At 36.3% G+C, this 22,404-nt stretch overlaps 1 non-coding gene across 1 annotated transcript; it reads left to right on the forward strand.

Moving 5' to 3' along the window:
- Positions 1 to 14,693: 14,693 nt before the first annotated feature.
- On the forward strand, positions 14,694 to 14,800 carry LOC118887564. Its single transcript, XR_005018049.1, has one exon. It is a non-coding gene; the product is annotated as a U6 spliceosomal RNA (small nuclear RNA).
- The last annotated feature ends 7,604 nt before the right edge of the window (positions 14,801 to 22,404 follow it).

Below are 22,404 nucleotides of genomic sequence, written 5' to 3' on the forward strand. Positions count from 1 at the left end.
CTATGACATGAAAACTCATTTATCCCTCTGACTCCGCGTGGTCATCTCTCATCATCTCCCTGTTTAGATTGTCAGCTTCTTAGGCTCCAGACCTCATCCTACATTCTTTGCACTGTGCCAGACCTAGGAGATTCTGGGCATGTAATCAACAGCCAACAGGTGGGTGAGACCACATTCCATTTTATTACTGTGGTCTGGAAATTGGCTGTGGCTTGGAAAAAGAGTCAGCTCACTAGTAGAAAGTGTCTGGATTCTGTGAGGGTCTGGTTCAACTGTCTCTATATTTTTAATAATGTCTGGAATAAAATTTTAAGGTGAGATTACTAAATCTTTGCAACAGGCAACTATTATTTGCTGTAGTTAGAATACCTTTGTTTCAGTTGTTCTGCCGTAAAGGAAACAAGATTAGTAATTAGGAAAAGTGTTCATGTAAAATGTTTTAAACTTACAAAAGTACTCTATTTGAAATTGGTTAGCCTCAGAATTGTTCACTGATTGGAGCATTCATATGAAATAACAAAGTTTGTAGGAATTTCTTAATTTAATCAGAGTAAGAAACCCAACCAGAGGCCCCCAAATAAAATTATTAATGAGCCTTTCAGTATATTATCCTAATTGGCCACTTATCTGTGGTAGCTGAGATTTAAAAGAAAAATTATTTAAGGACAATAGATTATGATTTGTAAAATCACTAGAACTGACAGATTCTGAGGCTTCTCCCTAAGTCTTCTTTTTTAGGCAAAGTTGTATTTATTTTACTATCATTATTATTGAAGACACCTTTCTTTCTAAAACCCTTGAAACTAATTTTTAAAATTTATTTCATTCTCCCATCCCTGCCTCCTTTCCTTCTTTCCTCCCTACTTTCTTTCTTTCCTTCCTTCCTTCCTTAATATCTTGTAGCCTGAACAATCTGAAGTTCTGAATAATATTCCACATTGCAATGAGGTGCTAGAGTGAGAAAAGCAAAGCATGGTCCTAACTGTCGTTGATAAAGTGGTCTGGCTCCCCTGGGCTAATTGGTAATTACTTGATCTATTCCTCCCTCCCTCCCTCCCTCCCTTCTTTGCATCCCCTCTTCCTTCCTTCCTCAAATTAATCTGATCCCCTGTCCAGGGGTAGAGAACTATTTCTTTACTCATCCTCGGCTCTTATATTAGTAGGACCAAATGTGTTATTTTTCAGTTTTCTTTGAAGACATTTTAAGGGGAGGGAGAACACGGGTGTCACTCACAATTATCTACTTAGCAGTCTGGAACCGCAGAATTAGCCAAAATGCTTTGGGAAGAGTCCAGTTCTCCTCGCAGGATTCCTCTCATTCAGTCATCTCAAAGTGTGGTCCCCAAACCAGCAGAAGCAGCATCTGGGAAATGGCTAGAAATACAAATTTTGGGGGCCCCAACCCAGAGCTACGGATTCAGAAACTCAGGGAAAGGAACCCAGGAGTCTGTGTTTTCACAAGTCTTCCAAGTGGGGCTAAATGCATGCTCAAGTTTTTGAACCTAGTAATTGTTTTTTGGCAGAATAAAGAAACTGGAAGGGCTTATTATAAGATTTGTAGTATTTTTCTCAACATCAAAAAAAAAAAAAATAGCAAAGTAAGAGTAAAAGGCAATAAGCATGGCTGATCACAGAGGGAAAACTAAATGCGATTTCCGTGATTCAGATTAGATTCTTCTATTTTGTCGCACAGACACTTAAGGGTGATTCTACTCATCCCTTAAGACTAAAAATAAGATGTTTTCATATTAATTAGAGTCTGACGGCAGTCAACATTTATTAAAGAGCACAAAACAATAAAATAATTTATGCTTCTGTAAAGTTGTCTTTGGATTTTAGTGTGGCAAAGTTTGAGAAGGGATTAGATATGGCAGAAATTTTTCTAATCCTTAGGTAAATGATGCTAGAGGGGAAAGTGTATACAAACATTTCCAAATTGTGTTGAAATATGAACACAATTTCTTTTTTTCCCTCAGTAAGTTTCCATAGTCGTTTCTCTAAATTCCCTTTCTGTCACGGAATGCTGTTTGATTTTCAGGCATGTATTATGTAAAGCCAAGAATAGAGGCTTTCAGAAATTGTTGATTCTCACAAACTAACTTCAAAGTTCTTAACATATGGTTGTTGTTGACTGAATTTATATTGCAGAACAAGAAACTAAGATAAGATTTGATTCAGCAAAGAACGCTATGAAGTATCACTTTATGGAAAGCCATTAGCTAGGACTCTAAAGTATGAAGTAACATGAGAAATGCAAATAACAACAATGGAATTAAACTGTCAAATGTGATAGAGAAATTTAAGTGAAAATGCTTGTAGCCCCAGTATTCTCTATTTCTTTTCCCCCTGGCTTTTAAGGCAACATCAAAACAGTTACTTCTGAGAATATTTATAACCTGTCAAGAGGAAGGACTGGAGAGGTTGTGACAATGTATCCCTGAAGGAAAATGTTAGTTTCAAAGCACCATTGATGTAAATACTGCCTCTTTTCAGTTTTGTGGAATGGGTTGCTATGCTGATAAGTTTGTGTTAGAAACATGGCATTAGAAACACGAGTGTATTTTTGTAATAGAATTATGGATGTGGGATAATCTTTAATATAGGAGCCATAAGTCTTAACACAAAGATTGCTTTTACAAGGAAAAATAGCACAGTAACAACAAAAAGATGCTTAAGAGGAAGTTTGATATGGTTGTTCGGAGATAGTGTTGAGAAGAGAGATTCTTGCAGAGAAATGTTGCTATTTCTGCTAAGCTGTGCCAAAATTTGGAACATGTCCAAATTTTTATTGTAACAGATGCATATACATTCTTACACACACACACACACACACACACACACACACACGGAATGTCCTCTCATTGGTTTTCATTTGGTTTTATATGTATGCTGAGATTATTTTATATATGAAGTGGCAAAATATCTCTGCAAACAAACAAAACAACTACAATAAAAATGACCAATTTACCTCCTTCATAAGTGAACTAACATAACATAATGTGAATGTTCTGAACAGAGGGACTTATGCCTAACTAATGGGAGTTAAATACTATTTGTCGAAGGAGAGAGACGAGTCAAAGATGAAAGGAGCAGTCTGAATAGCAATAGATGTAGGAGAGAGAAAAGGGACGAGTGAGTGTGTCTATGTTATTTCTTTAAAAAATAGAAAATTCTTTTTTCGCACTTGAGGGAATTTCATTTCAGCAAACCATCAACTTTTTATGGAATGAATATAAGATCTGTAGTTTCAATTTGTTTACTAATAAAAACTCTAAATAATAGCAATTTTTACAAGGTTATTGTGAAGAATAAGTACGATACTGTATATATGACATATGTGATATGATTTCATACGATATCTGAAAGTGCTCATAAAAAGTACCGTTACCTCCGAGCTTTAGAAGAAAATATCTCTCAGTATTTCTAGGTATACAAATGCTCCTAATGCAACAGTATGACAAGTGCCTAGGAGATGGGCTTGTTGTAGTTCTGTGTCTGTTACATGTCAGATCACATATATACATTGATCCTGTTTAGGTGATCAATGATTCTGCACAGTTTCCAGAAGTAATAATATATCTTTATTTTTCATAACAAAAATGGATGATGTAAAAAAAAGGAAGAAAGGAAGGAAGAAGAGATTTCATTACTTCATCATGATAAAAACAAAAACAAAAACACATGAATAATCTCCAGAAGTTGGGCCTATTTAACTTCCCCAAACCCAGCAGTTATCCTTGACTCCTTTATTTCCTTTCTCACCTCCGTTTTATTTCCCTCACACTCCACCTCCATTTCATAATAATCCTGCCTTAAAAAAAATTCAGTATACCTTAGCTTAGTACAACGCACTGGTCGTAAGTGATTTTGCAAAAGCAGTTACTTGTAGCTCCAGCTGGGATGTCTTTATTTCTCTCAGGGAAGTTGTCACTGAAGGGGAGCGGGTAAGAATCTTTTTGGTATGCTTTCCCACATTTTTCACCAATTTCATGTTGCCTTTAACACCTTGCTGTCCGTTGTGTGAGGACCAGGAATCAGGATAAGGGGCTGGGATCAGAATAGGTATTATCCAGCCGGTGGAGTAAATTCACCTCCGCGAGTCCACTCAGAGCTTTCAGAGGACAGTATCCACTCTCTACACGAGGAAGTGAAGGAGGAGCTCGTGTCTTCTGAATAAGTGTGCAGTACGTGCGTGTACCGCCGTCCTGCTAGCACCCTTCCTAGTGGATGCACAGATGCAAAGAGAGATTGTGCTAATTTACGCATCCAAATAGTCTTATAATAACTTTCATAATATTTACTGTGATTCTGTGGCTCAGCTCTTTAGATTAATAACAGAGTTGCTTTGGGGCTTTCCTAGTGTTCTGGGTCCACATTACTTGCTGTACACGTTATATTCAATATCAGAACAGAGACAGCCAGAAACATTTCTTAAGTGCTAATTTGAACAGGTTTGTTAATTTAGGTCTGTATATTCTGAAAACTCTCTTTTGAAATTGAAAGTTTGATATACTTATAAAACATATTACTTTTCAGAGTGACATAAAATCAGTAAGAACCGGGTAATGAGCCTCCAGCAATTAATGCTATTTTGTAGAGGTTTTTTTCAAGTGTATATTGGGTGATAATATCCCATCTCCCACTGTTACAGTATTATTCTGAGCCTAAAACTAGTAAAATTGTTGACGTGAAATCCACAAAAAATAACAGGATTCTTAGAACTTTCGGACAGTGTATTCGACATTTTAGTGAGGAAATGCTAAGTTGACTTCGAAAAAGTCAATCCAATTTCTGTGCTCTCTGTTCATTTTGTTTGTCTTACAAGTGAATTAAGATCAGTAGGACCACCATGGTCATCTAATTCAGATCTAATTCAGAGATACTGACCTGCAAATAGATAATTCGATTATCCTCATGGGCATGGTACCAAGACTCCTTGGGATTTCTATTGAAAGCTTGTGATAACCTGTGTTCAACTCAACAAGTATTTACTCAGTTCCTCAAATGGTGCCTAGATGGATTGGGTAGGAATGCATGGTAATAAAATTAGTTTTGTTGAGTAACGTGAAAGAAAGGTTTACCAGAGGAGCTCCAGGATTGCACCAGAGCTATGCAGACAGCACTCTGTACAGCAGACAAGATCAGATGACTCTCCTTGTTCAGGGTCCCTAAACAATTTTTTGAAACAGCTGGCTTTTGTTCTCAACTCTTCAGTTCTCACAGGCCTGTGAGCTCCTCATCGTGATGGGAAGTACAGTCTTTGTGCTTTTTCTGAAAATGTGAGAATCTTTTGAAGCTGTTTTCATGTAGTCAGTGCAAATGGCGAGAAAGAGAAATAAGGAATTTAGTCAAGCTGTTTGCAAAAGATTATGTAAAGAGTTATCTGCAGGATTGATTTACTAGTTCATGGGACTTTAGGAGAACTATTAGAAGATTTGGTAAAAATGAACAAAGTTAGCTTGAGGAAGTAAGCAGTAACCCATTGGGCAAATCACACAATCCTCAAAAGAACTTTTGTGTAACAAGAGAAGGTTTTTTTACCGTATTCATGTTTCCATTATGGAAAACCACTTTGATTTTGGCATTTGAAAAAAAAATTTCAGGGAAATCTATTTATATCAAGGTAACACTTATGGACAAAAACAGCAAAATGTGTCTTCCTGAATTTATTTTCAGTTCCTATTTCCATGTGGTTTATTTTGGAAGCCTCCAAATCGCAATCTATGCTCACACCAGATCCAAAATTATAAAAATGGTAGATGTACCCTTCTTCTACATTTCTCAACATCAAATCTATTGAGTATTAATCATTAGTTCTCCTTTTGCAGATATGTCAGCATTTTATATTTTAAATTACAGATTTGGAAACAGTGTATTTACTGGCTTGTCCTCTTAATGAATCAAATAATTATTTTCATTTGTATAATTTTAGTGGTACTTCCAAGGAAATGTAGCTGACTATAAAAAGGGTAAAAATCTAAATTTCAAGAATAGTAACTTTTGATGTATTTTAAATTCACAGTTATCTAATCTCAAATTTTAAATATACTGTACTACTTTTTTTCATAAATATTTTTTTGGGGACTAGGTAAGGGACTTTTGTGCTGTTGATTACTTGGCAACTATTTACTGTTCATGTAGCCTAGGTATAATTGTAATATCCCTCTGTGAAACTGGGATTGTAAAAGTACTTATTTGACCTGGGTTATTTTGAGGATTAGTAAAATAATTTATGTAAAGTGCATCTGCAAAATGTATTCAGTACGTTATCAAGAATTTGGCCCTTACTAGCATTTGTATTGCACTTTATACATTTATAAATTTGTTCATATATATTTTTGATCTTCTTAATAGCTTTATGAAGTGAACAAGATTGAATATACTTGTCCTAATCTGATAGTATAAGAACTTTTAAATTTCTTTATTTCTAGATGATATGAGTAATCTTATAAAAATAAATTCAATAAAACAAGACTAATAGAAACATTACATGATTTTCAAGGTTACAGAATTAGTGAGAAACCTAAGGCAAGGCCTCAGGTGCTTTGAGTTTCAGTCTAACTTTTGACTCTACCCCATGGATGAGTCTTAATGGATGTAACTGTGGTTTATCCTAAAACCATAAGAAAAGTTGTATAACTGTAATTGAATTTTGATAAACATTTGTGACAAAAATTCTCATTTTCATTCTTTGATCCCAACAAGTACTTGAAAAATATTTTTGTACTAAAGCTCCTTAATTAAGTATTGATTGTCTTTTAGGTGAAGGGGAAAAAACATAAAACTTTCCTGATTGGCTATAAATTAGTCAAGATCATGTTCCCAACTTACCTATAACATATTTTTCCTTGAAATTTTTAATGTATTCACTTAAAGGAACTGAGTCAGTTCTTCTTAATGTGAACCATAATTTTTAGTGACAAACCATATCTTAGTATGTTTCCCATGTCCTTAGCACATGACTTTATGGTACACAGGCAAGGATTTGGTGCTAATTTCGTATGAAACGACAAGATTAAAGTGAAGCCCGTAAAACACAGATTCTTTTTAATCCCTTGTTTGATTGCAGGGCAGAGGTTTACTTCCATTCTTTGCCAGTTCCTTCAATGTAACATAGAAGTTCAGCAGATCACTAATTAGAAGAACACAATCAGTAAGTTAATTTGTGTTACCTGTTTTGCTAGCTACTCTTATATACAGCAGATACAGCACCTGAGACATACAAAATTGGAAATGGCAAAGATATGGGCAAAACCGGTACCGTCCCAGTTAAAAATAAGCATCTCACTCTAGGCATAAATGTCCTCAAATATAAAGATGACTGGCACATGACAGGATTCATGAAAAGGTAGAATATAAAGTGCTTTACAAGTGTCCTAAAGGGATTTCAAGAATTGCAAGTATAAATAAGCAAGATCTATGGTGTACAGACAGAAAGTACTTTCGTTCATTTCCTTTTGGTCCATTTCAACCCATTCTGTGCCTAATACTTTTTCTGCCCTTGGGCAAACCCAGTGCTTGTATGTGTGTGTGTGTGGTGTGGGGTGTGGGGTGTGGGGGAGGAGTTCAGTCACAGGTAATCAACCATTGTCTGATTACTTGTAGTTCTGTAAAAATTTCCCAGTTTAGTAATTATCATACGTAGTCCAGTGTAAGGGTAAACACCTTACTTCACTAAAGTTAAAGCTTCCTCCCTCTCTCCGCTGCTGCTTTAGGCTGGAAGACTGTAGTGGGAAAAGGCAGCACAATACATTTCCTATCATGTTCCTATCAACGATTTCTACTGCTCTGTCCCAGGGCCTTAGGCTGCCCAAGTCTCCTCCAGGATCCCCAGTGAGGAGAGGCAAGGAATGGGCTCCTTGAACTTGAATCGATCTGTCATTGGTTGGTTTTCCCTGGCTCTGCCAAATATTGATTCTTTTTCTTTTCCCTCCTCCCCTTCAAGAAAAACAAAAAACAAACAAACAAAAAAACTTTGCTGGAGATCTCATATCTGCAGTTTCTTTAGGACAGTTACTTGGCGTAGGTTCCTTTATCTGCTCTCTTAAGATATGTCCCTCAGCCTTGGGACATCTGGTAGGACTTCTCCAGCTTTGGTCTTCTGAGGTGTGTTTTCCCCAGAAGGCAGCCCTGTTGAGTATGATGTAAGGTAAGGCCAGATAAGCACGTTCTCTCTCTCTCTTTTTGGCCCTCACTTTCTCGTGGCTTATACAAAAACATGCCTTTTTTTTGCTCCTATAAATTCTGGAGGAATAAAGACCTTCCTTTTTGTTACTCTGCTATGAGAGAAGCTGGCTTATGGCAATCATCTCTTTTGCAAAGTCTCTTATCCGGTGTTTCCTTTTTTTGATCTTAGCAGTATTAAATAAATAGAAGAAAAATTCATTTCTCATGCATACATTTGAAGGAACTAATGCTTTGTGTATTAGGAAAGACAATAGAAGTGCTTTCTAGTATGAAAGTTTTCATTATTAAATTTATCTGAAAAATGAAATGCTCCAGGAATGTTACGGTTCCCTTCACAGTAATCCCTCATGTGACAGACCTTCAATTCCACAGAGTAAAATATGCTGTCTTTCATGAGTGTTCCCAGTAGCACTGTCTGCGTCATTCATGTCACTGCTCACAGGAGGAAAAGGTCATTCTGTCAGTGAGACCTGGTGCCTGTGTGCTCCAAATGTGAAGCGTGTTGTGCTTTAAGGCATGCCCACCAGGGTTGCAGTTAAACTGAATTTGGGTAGATGAGATGGTGTGCAGGGTAGGAAAAGAATATTCAACAGATATCATTTAAGTAAACACTGAAAACTAGAGAGAATCACCCTCATATTTTTTTTTATTCTATAACATTTATTATTTATTTATTTTTATTTTCTGTAACAATTTTTTTTTTAACATCTTTATTGGAGTATAATTGCTTTACAATGGTGTGTTAGTTTCTGCTTTATAACAAAGTGAATCAGCTATACATATACATATGTTCCCATATCTCTTCCCTCTTGCATCTCCCTCCCTCCCACCCTCCCTATCCCACCCCTCTAGGTGATCACAAAGCACCGAGCTGATCTCCCTGTGCTATGCGGCTGCTTCCCACTAGCTATCTATTTTACGTTTGGTAGTGTATATATGTCCATGCCACTCTCTCACTTTGTCACAGCTTACACTTCCCCCTCCCCATATCCTCAAGTCCATTCTCTAGTAGGTCTGTGTCTTTCTTCCCGTCTTACCACTAGGTTCTTCATGACCTTTTTTTTTTTTTTCCCCTTAGATTCCATATATATGTGTCAGCATATTGTATTTGTTTTTCTCTTTCTGACTTACTTCATTCTGTATGACAGACTCTAACTCCATCCACCTGACTACAAATAACTCAATTTCATTTCTTTTTATGGCTGAGTAATATTCCATTGTATATATGTGCCACATCTTCTTTATCTATTCATCTGATGATGGACACTTAGGTTGCTTCCATGACCTGGCTATTGTAAATAGAGCTGCAATGAACATTTTGGTACATGACTCTTTTTGAATTATGGTTTTCTCAGGGTATATGCCCAGTAGTGGGATTGCTGGGTCATAATGGTAGTTCTATTTTGAGTTTTTTAAGGAACCTCCATACTGTTCTCCATAGTGGCTGTATCAATTTACATTCCCACCCACAGTGCAAGAGGGTTCCCTTTTCTCCACACCCTCTCCAGCATTTATTGTTTGTAGATTTTTTGATGATGGCCCTTCTGACTGGTGCGAGGTGGTACCTCATTGTAGTTTTGATTTGCATTTCTCTAATGATTAGTGATGTTGAGCATCTTTTCATGTGTTTGATGGCAATCTGTATATCTTCTTTGGAGAAATGTCTATTTAGGTCTTCTGCCCATTTTTGGATTGGGTTGTTTGTTTTTTTGTTATTGAGCTGCATGAGCTGCTTGTACATTTTGGAGATTAATCCTTTGTCAGTTGCTTCATTTGCAAATATTTTCTCCCATTCTGAGGGTTGTCTTTTGGTCTTGTTTATGGTTTCCTTTGCTGTGCAAATGTTTTTAAGTTTCATTAGGTCCCATTTGTTTATTTTTGTTTTTATTTCCATTTCTCTAGGAGCTGGGTCAAATTTTGCCATCTGAAAATAGTCTCTTAAGTAAAAGCACAGATTTGGAGAGTTCTTTGTTTTTGTGTTCAAATTAATAATAGGTTAATGGACTTTGCCTTTTTCCTCCATGAAGTAGATAATAAAGGGTCTGAAGGATGATGTAGAGCATGACCAGTAACAGGACTATGGCTACCTGGCAGGTCTGGGTTTAAATTCTGGCCCAGCCACTCGCAAACCAAGCAACATACTTAAGCTATTTGAGCTTTGTCTATCTTGTTTATAAGACTGGATTAATTTTCTGAAAACTTGATAATAATGGATCCAGAAAGAGAACAAAGGCAAACATTAATGATCTCAATCATAGACTTGAAGAACTTGTACTTGACCTTATTGGAATTAGTTGTGAAATAATTCTATACAGAAGAAACATGTTGAATCAATTGGCTATCATTATCTTTCGATCATAAAAGTATTGAGTAGATTTTCTCCTTTAAACAAATTTTTTATAGGAGATAACACATATATATGCTGTGATTACACTGAGAATACATGAATTCAGTTGTCCAATTTATTTTAGATAATGTTTTAATTGAGGATTATTTGCCCAAAGGGTAAGATGCGAGCAGTTGAAAGTTGAGAACGCTAATGATTTTCTGAAAATGTTTTTACGCAATATAGATGGAATGATGCAGAGAATATCTGAGCCATTCTATGATGGATTCTATTCTCCTCAGAGAATAGAATCTCCTCTTGTGTTGACCAATGAAATGGAGAGGCTAGATTATGGATGGGTTGTTTAGAAAAGCACCGCCACCTAATTGTTCAATGGGTATAAATCTGTTAAAATTGATCAGATAATCTACTTTGAATATGTGCAGTTTAGTGTACTTCAATTATGCTTCAATAAAGTTAAGGGAAAAAATCACCACAAAGTGTGAGATAAAAAAGAGTGGGGACCATATGAAAAAAGGAAAAAGCTGTACTTCCTGCCGCAGCACAGGATAAGATATAACTGAGTCTCAGGTTGGAAGAGGAGAAGGAATTTGGAAAAGAGTTGTTGAAAAAGCAAGTAGGTTAACTGGTTCCTCTTCCTCTGATGATCTCTGGGGTGGGTGGCAGGGAAGAGAAGCTAGGAAATAGAAACGTGAAGTCATTTATGTTGGGGAGATTGAGGGAGTATAAAATCCTGGGATTTTGCTTCTTGGCTAGAGTTTGAAGACAGACGCCTTGTAGACATGTCCAGCAACCCTAACTCGAGGGAAAGAGTGAACAGGATGGAAGCATATGTTTCTAAGAAGCTTCCCTTGGGCCTGAGAGTGGTATGGATTAGACATGAATGTTTGTGTGCTCAGGCAGTGAGGACGAGGGCAGAAGCAAGCGAATGGGCAAATCAGATGGGTGCCATTTATGTGTAAGCAGAGCTAAACCGTCAAAGTGATTGTTATTTTGAGCGTCTATGAGAAGTCTGAAGGTATAACTGCAGAAATGATTGCCACCCATCAGAGCCAGCGCAAGATACCGAAAGAATGGAACTCAAGTGTTATCAGCCAGGGATGACAGTAGAAAACAACTACAGACCACATGAACCTCACTGTCATGCCCATGCCCATCATGCTTGATGGTCGGTAAGCCTCACCTCTCAACTTTGAGAGGAAGGAAAAGAATGCTTAAATTGAGCCATGTTAAAATTTGGATTTTAAAAAATAATCCTAAATGGGCTCTTTATCAAAAAACAAACAAACAAACAAAAAACTCTTAAATTTTCTCTACTGATCTGAATTCCATGTAAAGAAATGAAGACAGAATCATTCCTGAATTCTGTGGACAATTTTAAGTGTGAAAAATTCACACCTACTACCAATATCTTGATCTCAGAAAGAACTGGAAAATAGAGAAAGAAAAAGCAAACACAAAAAAGCAAAACAAAATAAACAAGCAAGCAAAAAAAAAAAACCCTATTGGTATAGGTACTAAAGCAGTAATTTTGTTAGCTGCTTCTGTATTAAGCTGTATATCTTAACACTGTAATAATTCATAGCAGTATTCTTGCTATGTTTATAGTTTTAGTTATGTGAAACTATATTTGAAACCAAAAATCTTGTACCTTAATTTGCTTGTAATAAGGAAGTGAAATGAGAGAATAATGTATATTTCCTTTTTACAACTACCACTAATAATTAGGAAGAGAATGAGCAAATGTAGTGAAAAGATCTGTTTGAGAAATAAATTATTCATATCTGAAAATTCCATTGGAATTATGCTAAATAATTTGAAAGTAATATTTTGAAAATAAATCCTGTTTTGATTTTTACATTATATGTGTATGTAAAGCTAGATAGACTCATATATATGGCTCTCTGTAAGTATACATATATACGAAGATAAATTATTTTTTTAAAGTCCATGTTATGATACACTGCATTTAAGTTTTGCCTTAATAGGCTTGACTCAATATTTACCAATATTCTTTTGAGGACGTTTTTTATATCAATAAGATAAACATCTAATATATACACTAGTATGATTAAATTAATATAACAGTCCTTTAATAGGTCTATACAAGTGTTTGAATTCTTTGGTAATCTTATTTTAATCAAAGGTGAGAAACTAGGGACCTTCAGGATGGCAGAGGAGTAAGATGTGGAGATCACCTTCCTCCCCACAAATACATCAAAAATACGTCTACATGTAGAGCAACTCCTACAGAACACCTACTGAATACTGGCAGAAGAACTCAGACTTCCCAAAAGTCAAGAAACTCCCCACGTACCTGGGTAGGGCAAAAGAGAAAAGAAAAAACAGAGACAAAAGAATAGGCACAGGACGTGCACCTCTGGGAGGGAGCTGTAAAGGAGGAAAAGTTTCCACACAGTAGGAAGCCCCTTCACTGGCAAGACGGCAGGTGAGCGGGGGAAGCTTCAGAGCCACGGAGGAGAGCACAGCAACAGGGGTGCAGACGGCAAAGCGGAGAGATTCCCACAGAGAGGATCGGTGCCAACCAGCACTCACCAGCCCAAAAAGCTTGTCTGCTCACCCACCAGCCAGGGCAGATGGGTGCTGGGACCTGAGGCTCCGGCTTCTTCGGAGGTCAGATCCCAGGGAGAGGACTGGGGATGGCTGCCTGAACACAGCCTGAAGGGGGCTAGTGCACCACACCTAGCTGGGATGGAGTCCGGGAAAAAGTCTGGACCTGCCTAAGAGGCAAGAGACCATTGTTTTGGGGTGCGCGAGGAGAGGGGATTCAAGCACCGCCTAAACGAGTTCCAGAGACGGATGCAAGGCAGGGCTATCAGCGCGGACCCAAGAGACAGGTGTGAAATGCTAAGGTTGCTGTTGCAGCCACCAAGAAGCCTGTGTGCAAGCACAGGTCACTATCCAAACCTCCCCTCCCAGGAGCCTGTGCAGCCCGCCACTGCCAGGGTCCTGTGATCCAGGGACAACTTCCCTGGGAGAACACAGGCGCGCCTCAGGCTGTTGCAATGTCAGATTGGGCTCTGCTGCCGCAGGCTCACCCCACATTCTGTACCCCTCCCTCGTCCCAGGCTTACTGAGCCAGAGCCCCCTAATCAGCTGCTACTTTAACCCCATCCTGTCTGGGCGGGGAACAGACGCCCTCAGGTGACCTACACGCAGAGGCGGGGCCAAATCCAAAGCTGAACCCCAGGAGCTGTGCAAACAGAGAAGAGAAAAGGAAATTTCTCCCAGCAGCCTCAGAAGCAGCGGATTAAATCTCCACAATCAACTTGATGTACCCTGCATCTGTGGAATACCTGAATAGACAACAAATCATCCCAAAATTGAGGCAGTGGACTTTGGGAGCAACTGTAGACTTGGGGTTTGCTTTCTGCATCTAATTTGTTTCTGGTTTTATGTTTATTTTAGCTTAGTATTTAGAGCTTATTATCATTGGTAGATTTGTTTATTGATTTGGTGGCTCTCTTCCTTTTTTATATATATATATTTTTCCTTTTTATCTTTTTGTGAGTGTGTATGTGTATGCTTCTTTGTGTGATTTTGTCTGTTTAGCTTTGCTTTTACCATTTGTCTTAGGGTTCTGTCTGTTCTTTTTTTTTTGGAGCACTGAATGAGAGCGTGTACTCGGCTAGACTATGTGCGGTATTTCAGTTAACAACCTATGACCTTATTAAGTAATAATGACAATCCCTAATTCACAAATGAGAAAATGAAATTATGAGACTTGCACATAGTAGAGGTGGTGGAAGGGTCTTTCAGACTGTGTTCATTCTTTTTTCATTATGGAGAATTTCCATTTGTGGCAGTTAACTCACTAAGTGACAAGATACCTCTCTATCTTTCCCTTGGGAAAGATCTTCAACGTCACTGATACTGATAATATAGTTATAATGCTGCTTACTATTTAGAAATCATTTTCATATACATTTAATATACCTTAAATTATATAACAACTCAGGTTCACAAGAGGTGATTATTACCATTTTATATGTGCAGAAAATTAGATTGCACAATATTAAGAGATTTGACCAAGTTTATATGTTGAGAGTAGTTACTAGACTCAAACTAATCATCTAGCTCTAAATCCAGTGTTCTTTCCATGATAAAATAATTATAGTCATTAAAAAGTAACTGTTAGGTGCTCACTTCGGCAGCACATATACTAAAATTGGAACGATACAGAGAAGATTAGCATGACCCCTGCGCAAGGATGACACGCAAATTCATGAAGCATTCCATATTTAAAAAAAAAAAAAAAAAAGTAACTGTTAGTTGTAGGCTGTCTATTAATGAAGTGTTCTTATCCTGAAAATAGTCTCCTAGGACAATCATATGCATGATTCCTCACTTTATCTTTGATTTCCTTCCCTACGTTTCCTTCTCCTTCCTCAGATATATTATCTAATGTGACTTAAAAGCTTGGTGAATATCCATTTACAGGAGGCAACTATTAGAATACTTATTGAATTACTACTTTTTTGCTTAAATGAAGATCTGTACTTTCTACAATCAAAGGTCATTCTGTGAGTCTAGTCAATTGCCACGGTTTACAAAAATGTAAATGCTGTATAGGACTTTTCAGACCTAAGCTAACTGACAGAAATGAGTGACTGTAATGCACTTAGGAAAAAATGATTAGAGATGACACAAAAACATAAGTAAGATTCCATTTGTTTGTAGTTGCTTCCCATACATAGAGTTTTTAACATTAAATGTATGGGTACAGAAATATATTACTTAAATAGAAAGGAAAAAAAGTGAAAAAAAATCAGAAAAGGTTAGAGGAAAAATATTCATTTATGTATATTTAATTGAGAGACTACTGTGTTCCAGGCTGTGGTGCTAGATAATTATTTAAGCTTTATGCTGTCTTTAAAATACAGATACTTTAATATTTTGCAAATAATGAAACTGAATCCCGTTGACATTATATGACTTTCCCAAGGCCCCCTAGCTGGTGTCGAGACTTGTTATCCAAACCTAGGGTTTCTGATTTGCAAGACTACTTTCATTTTGTTGCATGATATTTTATCATATGATGGGGAGACCTAATAGGTTGATTGTTTTTTTTCTGTTATTCACCCAGTAAGTTGGGACTGTTTGTGAATCTGTATGTTTTCCTCTTTCACCCTCTTCTTGAATATAAGCTCTTATCTATTCTTTACCTCTTGTGTGAGAGTGAATATGCCAAGTAAGGAAAGGTTTACTTTCCTTTGTACTTTTTGCCATAAACCTTTCTGTGATGTTTTATAAGAGTGCATTCTTATAAAACTAAGTTATACTGAATGAGGCAAACAAATTTATTTTGTCTCTTGCAAAAGAATATACAGTAAATACTGATGGAATTAATAGACCTGTCAACTGCATGCTGAGTAAATGTGTGAGATATTTGTGCCATTTTCTCTCTGAAAGTAGCATTTCTCATTGATTTATGGTTAAGTGTATCACTGATAAGAAATTGCCAAATAAAAACACCTGAGTTGATAATTTAAGGAAATATTCAAAGTGAAAATAAAGTCACTGAAGCTTCACAATTACTGTAGTCATGGCTGGATATACTTAAAGTTGAGAATATGCCCACATTTTATTGTTGTAGCTGAGGTGATGCAGGGTACATGGTACTGAATGAACTCTGCACCAATGGAACGGAGGCCTTGGGGAGAAAGACACATTTCACACCTGAGTGGCTTCTTGCAAATTGAAATTGGTGCTTCTTTCTGTCAAAGAATTCTGGTCCTGAAAGATTATCTTTGCCAAAAATATCCCCTAAATGATTTTATATCTTGATTTTGAGTTCAATTTCCTACAGAGATTTAAGGCTGCATTTGCATCAAGTTATTTATTTTCTTAATTTTATTCTTTTAACATTTAGAACAGTTCTGAAGCCAATATTACGGGTGATATATGTGTGTGTGTGTGTGTGTATTATATATATATATACACATACATACATACATACTGGTAATACATATACATACATTCACATACATAAACACTGGTAATCAGTAAGAGGAGGCCCTATTCTTGTAATTCTTTTTTTTTTTAAATAGCTCCTTTTTTTAAAGAAAACATTTATTTACTTATTTATTTGGCTGCACCGCGTCTTAGTTGCGGCATGCGGGATCTTTAGTTGCAGCATGCGGGATCTAGTTCCCTGACCAGGGATCAAACCTGGGTCCCCTGCATGGAAGCATGGAGTCTTAACCGCTGGACCACCAGGGAAGTCCCTATTCTTGTAATTCTTTACTTGAAGCATTTATTTTAGTATTTCTGCTTCTATTCTTTAGGAGATATTTGTAACAAGCTCATTGTACTTAATAGCATTTCACATAGTTAATCGCTAACATTGCCATAGAAACTAAAATTAAATTTGAAGCAATAAACAAATTGATCATTCTTACACAAGTATTTTTCATATGTTAAAAGTATTCTGTAAGTATTCAGAACTTGAAATCTAAGCTGTGTTTTCACTGAAACAATGATAGGAGAACAATAAGAGTTTCTAGTCAAGGCCTGAAATCTAGTTTAAATAAAAATTAGAAAGAATTCTGGGCTCTGATCTTCATCTTCAAAATTATATTGGTGGCCAGAAGGCCATTTTCTTGGGATTTCTTTCTAACAGTGGAAGGGGCAAGGGAAGAAAGAAACAATGGAAAAAAAAACTACATGTTAATTAATTAGTAAGACTTTTTAGAAAAGTGCTCACTAGGCAAAATCATAGTGCTAAGCACTTCTTGATCTGGCTTTCATCCCAAATCTCTTTATGCAGTGATAGTACTGTGGCATGTGGAAACTGAATCTCAGATTATTTTGTGGCCAAAAATACCCTCCCTCTCACTATTTTTTTATCCTTCCAAAGCTTTTAAACTTCAAATGCTTGAGCCCCACCCTCCCATGACCCCTCTCCCCCCTCTCAATCTCGAATCTCTGTTAAGGACCATCTCCATGTGTTGGCTCTTTTTCCCATTCCCTTATGATCATTGGAGGTGACTAGTCTAATAAAGATAATTACATGTTAAGGTATTGTTATATCAGATAACATATTTCCAATTTAATAGTAATTTTTAGTATGAAGTTCTTGCAACAATAAGTTGTTAGTAACAAATTCAGGCTGTAGATTTTTCTCCTTGTCTTTTCAAACATGCTGCAGGAAAATAAGGATTTCATATAGGTGGACTTGCATGTTAAAATATTAACATATTAATAAACATATAAATAATAGCATATTATGGGGACAAATTTCAAAGTAAGCAGAGTCATACTTTGACAAACTTTCCCCTCCTTTTAGGTAACTGCTCCTGACCACACTCTATTTCCATACTCAATCCTCTTCCATAGTCTACACACTCAGTACTGTTCCCTGATCAAACCCTGTTATTCCGGGCTGCCCCATGCAGACTTTCTTTTGTCCTCGGCCACCCTGCTTCCCTCAAGTTCATGGTCTGATTGCTGTCCAGCAGACAGAGCCTGTCATGATGTCATGCAATCAAATCCATGCAGATCGAGGCAGGAGAGCAGGGCTGGGTGAGATTTAGTGACTGGTAAGAAATAGTTATCATGGAAATGACAATTATTCCTGTAAGAGTGATAGTGAAGTTCAGATAATTCAGTATCAGCTTGTTGAAAGGCAAGAGGTACATAAGCAGGGACCTTCATAGGAATAAAAATGTATTTTCTGTACCATTTTAATATCCTGTGATTACATCCTTTAGAGCACTTTACTACACTTCAGTATAACTACTGGATGACTTGTCTCTTTCAAGAGGCAATGGATTTCTTGAGTACATGGACTGTGCCTTTGGTCTTTGTATTCCTACTGCTTATCGCATAATATTGTCAAGTAAATACGTGCATTTTCAATGGTTACAGAGGAATTATTACTTTAAATAGCCTTCTCTGATGGAAGAATCCTTTTATTCTGGACTCTTCAGAGCCATTCCTTGGACCTCTACCTGGAGACTTGACTGATGTCAGTAAGTCTCCAGTGTTCATGGTTTATATATCATCAGTTATCCTATGTGTGTGCTGAGGATGAGGGGGCCTGGGGGAAAAGGGATCTCAATTCCCATTTTTAGATAAGTTCAAACCAGAAAAAGAAACTAGAAATTTGCCTAGAGCCTGTTTTCCCTCTTCCTCCTACAGTTTTAGGTAAAACCCTGTATTAAGTAATTTCCTGCTTAAAAATTGTTAAAATGCAGAGCTGGAAGCCGGGGGAGTGATTGTGGTCTGCTGGAACTGGATTCCAGAGCAGAGATTATGACCTGCCAGAATGACCCCTCTGTTTTCCTACTTGTTCTCATCCTTAATGATTCAGTTGCTCTCTGGGCATCTCCCTCACTTAGTCCCAGGTCACTCATGTCTTTTAAAGTAAACATTTTGTTAATTTGAATACATTCTTCTAAGTTTAAGATCAAGAAAATTTCTTTTTTTATATTTTTTTTATTTCTAACCCAAGCATAGTGCCTGAAATATATTAGTTCAATGGCTGTAAGGAAATTGATGATTCGGATTATCTTCCTATGTAAAGTAACAACTGGCTCTCTGGAATTAGGAACATGGTATTTCTTACACAACTTCAAAGAGTCACACTAAAAGATTTGAGTTCTGGAGAACTCTGGAGAGTTCTGGAAACAAGGGCCTGTTTTTAAAACTCTTTGGGGGTAATATAAAAGCTCTTGTGGAGTCAGTGCTTCTTATTTTACACTATGCAGTTTCATCAGTCCTCTACTTCTTTACCCATTTATAGGGAAAACCACATAATGATGGGCATGGTGGAGAAAAGGAACCAAAAAATACCGATCAAAGCCACTTTTGAATATTCAAGAAATTGAGTGATGAGGATAATAGACAGGACATTAGTCTATTTAAGTTCCTTAATAAAACTGGATTCTAATTTTTTTTAATTATAAAATTGGATTTTTTTGTCCTACTTACTTGAAATTAAAGACTTCACACAAAGATTATAATTTAATGTGATTGAATGTTTTCTAACATGTCTCTCTGAGGCTCAGTATGAAGATATTTATATGTTATCTATATAACAAGTGTGAGTAGAAACTAAATTCATAGCTGATATATTTGGTTAGTGATACACCTTCCTAACAATTTAAGATCTTGAGCACCTGCATTGTTCTCACATATATATAGATATATTTTCCTGTACTTTTTACCTGAGGATTTAAGCAGACAAGACCTTTCATGGCCTCTGAAGACATTATACTGTGTTTAATCGACATGCAAAGTGCTATATTCATAGTCAACTCTGCAGAGTAAAATGGAAGGGTAGTTTTGCCAAAAAATGAATAATGATTAAGGTTAAAGAAAATTTTAAATGAGCCTATATGTCTATTTTATTTTATTTTAGTATAGTTGATTTATACTGTTGTGTTAATTTCCAGTGTACAGCAAAGGGATTTAGTTATACGTATAAATACATAGTCTTTTTCATATTCTTTTCCATTATGATTTTTTACAGGGTATTGAATATAGTTCCCTGTGCTATACAGTAGCACCTTGTTGTTTATCTATTTTATATATAATAGTTTGTATCTGCTAATCCCAAACTCCTGATTTATCCCTCTCCCCGCCCTGACTTTCCCTTTTGGTTAAGTTTGTTTTCTGTGTCTGTGAGTCTGTTTCTGTTTCATAAATAAGTAAAATGAGCCTATAATTCTGGTTTTCTCAGAAAAGACAAAAACTTCATACTTATGTGCCAGGGAAAGACACAAGGGAAAACAATAGTTTAGAAAAAAATTTGTTTCACTTTACAAATAACCGAGTATGAGATTTTTCCAGAAGATGTAAAAGATATTTTATCTAACTGCATTGGGTTTTAGAGCAAAGAATGAATTGAAAGGGAGAGTTTTATTCAACTTGCTACAACATGTTGGTACCCTGGGAGACTTTTCTATTTACAGGAGGATCCATTCAAATATATATGTACAGAAAGCAAAAGAGGAAGCAGAGGTAACAAAAATTCATTTCTCATGAGTTTGGAATTCAGAAGGCTGCTCTTTTTTCTGTTCTATTCTTCCTCCTCCTCCCCCTCCCCCTCCTCGTCCTCCTTCCCCTCCCCTGCCCCATCCACTCCTCCTCTTTCAATTCTCTTTAACTTTTATTCAGTTCATTCCATTCATTACAAATACTTTAGATTTGATAGCTTGCTAAAATCATACTGACTACCTTACAAGAATATCCTTTTGTATCTTTGCAAAACTGGTAGTTCATTATGTCAACAAATTGTGTCTATCACTATGGAAAAGTATTATCTATAGTAAGATCTCAGTTTATAAGATAATTGGTAGGTTATTTTCTCTTTTACTGCTCACTCTTTTAGTTGCTCACTGGTAATCTTGCTCAAAACATTTCCCATTTAGTATCATAACCTTCCACTTTTAAAAAACAGTGTTGGAAGAATTCTGGTGATTTGTACTTTTAAAAAAACTGCTATCTTTTAAAACTGTCATGTAAAACATGAAATATTAATACCTTGTTTAATTAAATTTATTAAATCTCTTGAGATATTCCTAGTTATATTTGTATGCTACTGTATGGCACACAAACATAAAATGTCTGTGATTAAAATAGGTTACTGTTAATATTGAAAATATGTCAGCCCGTGTGTTTTTTTAATACTCAAAAATTTTAGAAAATAAGGTTCTACATGTTGTAGATATGTTTATATATATATCCACACACACATCCCATTTTTCTGAAGCAGCTTTGGTGACTATGTGTTCCCCAGTCCCAGCTGCCATAGGTCCTGAGCAGCAGGGGTAGAGCAGTGGCATTTTATATGTGCCTTCACTTTAGGCTAGCTACTTCTGGCTGTTAATATACAAGTCAAGTTATCTGGCCCTCTTGGAGATTCCTTAAGCTACCTGGTGTATTTTCATAGACACCTTTCTGCCTAATTAGCTGCATTGGATTCTGTTGTTTGAAAGCATGGGCACTAATCAATAATCTCTCAGAATGCAATAATGTGATTATAGCACATCCCTAGGCCACCCTAAGAGTATGAATTATTTTACTTTTAATTGGAAGATGTGGAAGAGGATGGAAGTGTGTGTGAAAAAGTGTGTGCAATTTATTTTTTCGCAAATTCTGTGTCAAATGGGTTTTAGTTCCAAAGTGCATAAATGAAGTTATTTTGATATTCATTCAATATATTTTAATTACAGAATATAAATAATAATACCTCATATTGTGCTGCATTTTTAACATTTAAGTGCTTTCCCATGTTATTTCGTCTGATAATTTCAAAAACCCTAAAAAGAGTAGGTATTACTCACGACTTCCATGCTAATCAGAGGAAAATGCAGGCCTATACATAGGTGTCTCATTTTTAATTCATGCTCTGTCAAAAGATTATTCTTTCTGTGTGTACCTAAGCTATAGTTGGTCTTACTTATGTGGACATCATATGGCGTTGGCATCTACTTTTGTTTCTCCTTTTATTTGAGAGTCAGAAATATTGAGTCTCTGGGTATTTTTAGCTTGATTGACAGGAAGCCTCTATAAATTGATTAAATTATTAACTAGATGTGTCAAGTCATTATCTCTAATATGTGAAGACTGCAATAGCACTTAGACATGACTCAAATCTATTAAGTTTTCAGTATATTCCTTGAAAATTAAAAATATGTAATTTTTTATTTAGACCATCTTAATAGCATAAGAAAAATTATTTTTAAATCTTATTTGTTCATAAAGTCTCAAAAAAACCCTGAATTTATTTCCCACTAACAATGTCTTTAAGAGATGATGATATCCCATAAAACCTTCACTAAAAAGAATTGCACTTATCATTACAAAATCATGATAATAAGTTACAAGTATGGTAATAGAAT

This window comes from Balaenoptera musculus, chromosome 1, assembly GCF_009873245.2.
Source record: "Balaenoptera musculus isolate JJ_BM4_2016_0621 chromosome 1, mBalMus1.pri.v3, whole genome shotgun sequence".
NCBI classification, from domain to species: domain Eukaryota; kingdom Metazoa; phylum Chordata; class Mammalia; order Artiodactyla; family Balaenopteridae; genus Balaenoptera; species Balaenoptera musculus.